Raw genomic sequence first — 8,109 nt, forward strand, 5'->3', positions numbered from 1 at the left:
GCTGCATTCAATGTGTAAATTTAACATTTCTATGTCATGTTTCATATATAAAATAAATGCAATCCGAAAATATATCATGCTATTACAGTTTATTGTAGCGGGGTTATGGAATTAGCTATGGCTTTAAACTTGTACATTTGATCTAAAAAATAAGACTTCCCAAACTTCTATATCTAATTCAAAATGGTTGTTCATCTTGTTGTAAATGCACAATAACTCAAATATGGAATTCAAAGAGTCTAATGAAAATACTGAATATACTGTCCGGAGTTCATCGTGTAGAGAAAAAAAAGCCAAAACTAACAAAGACTGTATTTAGATGTGTAGATTTATGGAGGTGATCTGTTACATCCTACTTCCAGTTGACCACTGCTACATTTCAGTTAATTTCCTCATGGACTTGTAGAAATTCTATCCCCAGTTTGAGCAGAGCGGGTCAGTCAAAACATGATAATCTGTTTAGCATATGTGCTGAAGATAGGGACCACCACCAAACAGCTCGCGAAAGTGGAGAGCAGTTAAGGAAAGGGGAAAGTGAAGAAAGAAAAAAAAACTCGCTCTGCGCGTTTTGGTGTACAAAAGGTCGCGTACAAAAGGTAGTGCTATCAGTTTGGTGATAAAAGGTGTGAAAACGTCCTCACAAAGATAAGGCCTCTAATAAATAAAGTTGATAATGTTTGGACATCTTTTTATAAACCACATTTTATCTTCTTTTAAATGTAAAAGTGCCCACATATTTCTTGCTCGTCGATTTTCAGCCTATATGGAGTTTTGTTTCGGTGAAAAATAGACTAAAACTGAACGGGAAATCCAACAAACACCTCTGTGTGTTGAGAGCGCAAGGGTGGTGGCGCACTGAAATTGGTTGATGAAAACCTTTCTGAGCACCTAGACATTTAGCACACAAAAGCAAACAAAAATCGGATGTTTTTTTTTATCTACAGTTATGTCGATCTATGGTTCCGTCAAAAATCAAAGTTACGTTGACAGTAAAAACAAATACCACAAAAAAAGCACACTTCATTAGCCACAGCATGCGGCACCTGCAAAGCAAACAACAAACTGGGTCTCGATGTATCCCTGAAATTAATGTTATCTAGACGCACGTTTCGTTGTTTTAGAACACGTAATAAAACCCTAAATTTCGAATGTGCATGGAATCTTTACACTTTGTATAATGTGCAGAGAAAAAGATGCAGCCTACAATTCAATGCAGCGGGTCTATTGAAACACAAATAAACCAGAGCCGTAATGGAACACGGAACTTTGCGCTGGGAAGAGTTCTATTCATCCGCCGCGACTCAGCCCTGGAACGGGACTTCAGATGTAGCTTGTAAGGGTTTAGGCTTTGAGCTAATGAGTAGGTTATATAAGTCCACATCTGCACTGCTCTTTTATAATATGGATAACCACAAGTACCTAAACCTGTATTGTCATTGTGTTAAGCTTTCAAAGTGCACTTGTTAAGTACCATGGCATACATTTCTTTCCTAGATAATTATTTTATAAGTGTTTCCTTTGTGGTGCTTTTTCACTTCCTCTGTCAGTGTAGTCTTCTGTGGAAATATTTGAACATTAGAGTGCTTAGCAAGCAAACTGATCAGTAATATATAAAACTATCACAGTTTTTTGTAAGAACAAGCAAACTGATCAGTAAATATTTAACACTATCACAATTAACTGGGTTTTGAAGGTTCTTGTTGCTCTATATAATACATATATGATTGTAAATAAAGCAACCTAAAGACAATCCAGACGTTTTTGGCATTAAAATGTGTTGTTTAAAGAAAAGCTAATTTCCACAATGACAACAACAAATACTGTAAGAATGAGAAGAAATTTACTTTTAAAGTTTGATATTCAATCATAAGATATGGTTGATAACAGTTAAAAATAAAGTTGATAAATAACACCTAACACCTATGCATAGAACAAAGCAGCCAGGATAAAATAAAAGTCCTTAAATAAACGTCTGGGCACCTGTCTAAATACCATTTCCAGTGCAGGCCTAAGAAGAAAAGTCAAAGCCATGCTTAGTGTCATTTAGTTTTCAAAGCTATGTTGAATTAGTTACATTTTGAAAAGTCAACATGAGTGCAAAAGCCTTTTTGATGACAAACCACAGGAACCATGAGGGGCACAAAATGGGCTTCTCCGGTGACAGACCTTCCCCTGTGGTCCTGTTTATAAAAAGTCTGTTGGCCCGTGTTCTGGCTTCTCCTTATTTCAGTCGATTTGTCGTTCCAGATCTGAGGAAAACCTGTTTCAGCATGACGCACAGCAACATATTAAGAACTGGTCCTACGCATTACTATGGTTCTAGTAACTCGGCAGCTTTTGATGATTAAACCTTATGTGACTTTGCTAAACTCAAGTATAAGTTCCAACACCACCTATTGCCTTTTCATTGATATTCTGTTGCATCAATGAAATGTTGGTTTTAATACCCTCAATTATTACCCTGCTTGTGGGTTAAAAAACATCTAATTAGGTTATTATTATTTTTCTTTTTTGAAGAAGGCATAATACAACATTTGGGTTGCATAAGAGTACCAAGTTAATCATTCATTTTTATGACACTAAATTTATTTAGCAGTTACACAGTACAACACTGATCTGTAAAATGGAATAGACACAAACACGTGTCTGTGACCCTAAGCAAGTGACACATGCAGATCCTGAAGCACACACTCATGCCCAAAATGGGAGTTTAGGGCTGGTGTGCTCAGAAACCAGTTAAGCATTTTACTTTGTGTTGTTTGATTCAATATGCTTGTTTATCAGATGATAAAAGAGAATTGTGTGTTATGTCAAAGTTTACTCCTCAGTTAAATATTGAGAATTGATTCATACATTAGAACCATAGAATCAAAGATACATTATGTAACACTGAGGCTCAAATTTCTGTTTCTTTTTTCCCCTTAAAAGCTAGGATGTTTATATATCACATCTCCACAGTTGCAAAATGCTTTAGATACCTTTGCATCACATTACTGTTTAATTAATGAGCATATTTCAATTTTTACAAACTATTTGTCAATATAAGCATAACACGTTTTTGTCACATACCTCCCAGGTGTCAATATGCAAATTATGTACATTTCTAAGCAGCAATGAAAATAAATGCACCTAGAAAAACAACACCCTAACTTGAACATTTAAAGGTAAAGGCAGAATTGAATGTGGTTGTAATACATCTTTGCCCAAGAAGATGTTCATATCATATAATATTGGAGAAGAAATACATGAGAAATCATTGAAGGAGCATGCAAAGGAATACAAAATAGAATCATACGAAGAAATGAACCCATTTTAAGTTTTAATTAACAAAAGAGACAATTTTCAGCACAGTTGTGTTGTGAGGTTGTGAGAAATAAGCATCCTGCTTGTTAATGAAAAGTTGCCTGGAACATCCATCCTTTTCTAAACCACTTATCCTGTACATTGTGATGAGGGGAGCCAGAGCCTAAAACCAGCAAGCAACCAAACACAAGGTGGGATACACCCTGGATGGGACACCAGTCCATCACAGGGCAGACACAGACATAAATACACACTCACACCAGGGATAATTTTCCCAGAAGACAATTCACCTACCGGTATGTCTTTAGAACATCGCTTCTGGCCTATGGCTCAGATCAAGTGCAGTTCCTGTTCTTATCAGTTTCGTATCTGATATGCCTCCTGTGAGGGGGGCATGTATTGAATGTCTTTAGAACATGGGAGGAAACGGGAGCACCAAGACGAAACCCATATATAGCTAGGAAAACATACAAACTCCACACAGATAGCACCTCAGGTCAGGAATTGAAGCCAGGGCTACAGCAAAGCTTACCACTGTGCCAGTGTGCCTCCCTGCATGGAACATGAGAATCTCAATAGAAACGTCTTTATGCAAAACGAACCGTATGAAGAGAGAAAGAAATGCAATCCATTAAGTATGCTACCCTGACAAAATAAGTAATACTAAGGTATGAGCATCTAGAAACAAAATGGATAGATGCTCAATCAATAACTTTGAGATTACATTCCCAAACATTCTTGATTAATTATTGTGATGCACTAGCAATTAAAGATGCCGGTGGAATATATCAGTTTTGGATCCATTTGGAGAAAACAAGTTTGTAACTTATTCAAAAACAATACAAAAGGGTATTATCACAGTCTGTCACAAATACATGTGATACCTACTGGTATTTAACATGGAGGGTTTATGCCTAAGAAAATGTAGACCTGAAGACCTAAGCATTTTTCTGTATTTGCGCAAAGACTACAAATAAAGAAAGCAGGGATAGAGTGTACTGTACTAGAAAACAACATCTAGCCAAGCCATTTAATTTCTCATCTACTTAACACCTGTTAGAGAGAAAATTAAGACATTCCATATTTCAAAACGCACTTTCATCATCTCGGAAAACAGTAACACAGGAACATGTGAAGGATTAGCTGCTTGACCAATAAACTGAGTACCATCATGTTGAAAATCCTACATTTCTGTATTTATCATTCAGTATTTAGTGTGAAGCATGAGTATAGTACCAGATCTGCTTTTGGATTAAGTAGTTATTGAAAATTGAAGGGATGATGGGTGATTATACTCAAATCAAGGAATCAAAAATCCTGAAACTGCACAATGCCTTTTCTCCCATTGGGTCCTTTGTTGGCTCAATTGCTGATTAGACTATTCACCTAAATGAGGATAAGTATACCTTCCTGATTTCTTAAGGCCATTAGTTTGTTTGTCATATTCTTTTGGTCTAATGACAGCATAAAAATTGAAATCTCAGTCCTGATCAGTATGTAAATTAGCTGCTTGTGGTCTAATACACAACAGTGACTGTGCTTTTATGACAATTTTCTAAACTATATACTATATATACTATTCATGACAAAGCCAATACAGTACTGCAGGAAAATGATATTGTGAGACACCCACAGAAGATGCAGCATGTCGGTTCTACACAATAACTTATGTATAAATATGTAGGCTTCAGAGTTTTTTTTTAATACAAGACCATTTTTTTTCTTTGAAAAATATAGGGCTCTATATGCAAAACACATTTCAATCCCTCTTGCTTTCCATGGGGACTTATTATATTGGGCCCAAAATGTTATTTTGAGGGATCTCATCTCTCTGCTCTTCTTGTCTCGGAAAGTGAGAAAAACAATTTGCAACAATGGTAAAAGATTATTCACAGCAAGATTATTGTGAACTTCTGAATTAAATTGTTTCTTACTGGAAACTCAGTCAAAATTACTTGGAGGAAGCAAAAATGTATCCAGTTTCACTAATGGGTTTCCACAGACAGTTCATTAACTCACCTATAGGAACACCTGACTACCCTGAAGAAATGTATAAAATAAATAGCTGGACTAGGTTACACTACCAAACTTGGCAATAAAAGATTTACAACGGACGTACTGTACCAAGCAAAAAATATGTCTTTTTCTACTTTAAAATGCAATTTTGGATACAGAACCATTTAATCAAAATATACAGTAGTGTAATTTCCATTTTCTTTGGCTCAGAAATATTTTTTCTTTGTTTAAAAATAAGTATATGCTTATACTTGACTGGTTTTAACAATATTCTATCAGACCCTTTTAAAGCCACACTGCTGTTGTCCATATGATCCACACTCCCTTACAGAGCAGATGACGTTTAGTGGAAATTTAGTCACCCATGTATAATCCAATGGAAATCAGTTTTTTGGTACACAGTTAATTGTGCCAGTTGTGGTAATGGACTCCATGAATCACAATTGTAGTAGGCATTCTGGAGAGATTCTCTTCTCCAACCCGGACTTGTTCTTGTTAAGTGGAATTCCGCTTTAAATAATATAACACAAATAAACTCTACACATCTGCATTTGGGACCATCCTTCCTCCTAAGCAAAGTGTATTGTTTATAATAGTCTTTTTTCAAGTCTTATTCTTGGATTTCATGTTTAAAAAATGTATTTAGCCACATTTATGAGAATTGGCTCTGAAGTGTAAATATTGTGAATATTTGAGTGGATGGGAAATGATAGGAATATACACAAAACAGAAACAGCCTACAAGGCATGAAGACTGATATCTCTGCATCTGGGAGTTGCAGCGTCCAAGTTATGTCTTACGCTTCCCTTCAGAATTTCATTAGTTTGTAGCAGAAAAAAAAATAGTTACACAACATAATTAATGTTATTTATTAAAGCAAATCTCAACCAGCAGCTTAAATTACAGTGTTGGGCTTGGGAGGTCTTGGAAATTGCAAAGAACGAATTGTGGTTCGTTTGCGTCTTGTTCTCTTCTCCGATCTTCCCAAACCACAGCAGTCCCCGTCCATCCGTTTGCCTTTTTGATTTTGGTAAGGCTTCAAGGAGAACAGCAGGCTCATGAAGTTAGGTTTCCATAACATCGATACAATGTACAAAAGGCAAATGTGGTGTTGCTTGATCTATTGAAGAAAAAGTGAGCGGTCCAGTGGTAAGTTTGCCAAATAAAGGCTGAGGTGATGGAAAAATGCTGGATGGAATCTTCTGTATAGTGCAGCACAAAAAGTAGAGTCCTCAACTTGCTAGTTGTTATTTCTGATGGAACGGCTTATTTTAGCTGATTGTTTTATAATGAAGAGACACTTGGGAATGGCATTGTAACAGATACACCCACAATGAGAGTTTTTTATTTCCCTCTGCAAAGGTCCAGTTGGTCACATTTCAGACAATACACCTGAAGGCAGGCAGATCTGAAACTGGTACAGTGTTGATATCAATGATAAATCTCATTTGACCCCTTAGGAGCTGGAATGAAATTTACACATATGCTCCAAACAGAAAACTGAAATCAATTACCCTGTGATTAACAACTCGGTTGAAGCCAAAACCAGAAGACACAGTGTTCCTCAGGGACCAGGACTGGGAACCACTGTCTTAGAACAGCTGTGATTGAAGACAAATGGTCACACAATATGTTTGTGGGATTTTCTATTGAGTAGGTTAGAAACACTTTGTCTCGAGAAAAAGGGGCAGAAGTAAATTGATATCCAATCGGGTAAAGTGTGATTGCTTAATGATTATTCTGGTATGGTGCAAAGTGCTGGCAAAAATTAATATAGTGAAGGTTTTGAAGTTCTTTGTCAGACACAAATCAGCAAAACACTTACACATTCTCTGGCTGAGACCAGGACTGCTATCTTTTTCTATTGCAGGAAGGTATCTAGGTTTACTAGAAAGCTTTAATAGAAATCACTTCACGATAGCAGACAGTTGCACAGTGAAGTTCATTTGCAGTGATTGAATAGGCAATGATAGAAGAGAGCTGCCATTCAAACAACCCATGAAAACATCAAGGAAAATGCTCTTCCTAGGATGCCCTCTTATGGATTCTTAGACAATAAAGAATTATATTTTAGATTTCATTCATAAGTTAAGTGTTTATACTGTATGACACATTAGACCTGCGCTGTACAGTACTGTATTAATGACACTTATACATTTACAATGCTATGTGTGACTTCAGAAAAGACAACTCCTTTTTTCAAATGGGGTGTCACTTTTTAGTATGGTTAACTGACTTCAATCCATAAAGGATCATTATGTGTCAGATGGACCCAAACTCTAACATCCCCCAGACTTCAACATTTCTTGCAGAATTAATCTACTAAAACAAATTCAGGTCCCAGTGATGTTTTGACAAGATATGGCCCTTAAAGAAGGGTGACAGATTATGCTGCCAAGCTTTGATCACTCGAAAGCTCAGTTTTTTTCTTAAAATAAATGTATGTGGAGTGGGAGAGTGAGCATGTCCCTTTAGACATAGTTCACACAATTCACTGGGTTTTATCAAGAACAAATAGCATTTTTGCAATGTAGCAAGAAACTTTCAAACGTCTCTCTGACAGTATCCTCCTCCGCCCCATATTTAATTAATTTGCAGAATTTCAAGTGCCAAAAAAGTCTGATACCACCCAGCCAGGGTTCGCTTAAAACCGAGATTTAATTTTCAGGTTGGGTTCCATCATAAGCAACTGAAAGTGCAAGTTGACTTTGTTCTATTTATTATTGTAGGTCGTGTGGAAGATGCAGTAGTAACCTCTGTACACCGTTTCAAGTGGACGGAATAATAAAT

At 36.5% G+C, this 8,109-nt stretch overlaps 1 pseudogene; it reads left to right on the plus strand.

The window, feature by feature from the left end:
- Positions 1-3,614: 3,614 nt before the first annotated feature.
- Positions 3,615-3,755, plus strand: LOC148673012 (U2 spliceosomal RNA; annotated as a pseudogene).
- Positions 3,756-8,109: the final 4,354 nt, after the last annotated feature.

Source organism: Lepisosteus platostomus, chromosome 4, assembly GCF_059453375.1.
Source record: "Lepisosteus platostomus isolate fLepPlt1 chromosome 4, fLepPlt1.hap1, whole genome shotgun sequence".
Taxonomy (NCBI): domain Eukaryota; kingdom Metazoa; phylum Chordata; class Actinopteri; order Semionotiformes; family Lepisosteidae; genus Lepisosteus; species Lepisosteus platostomus.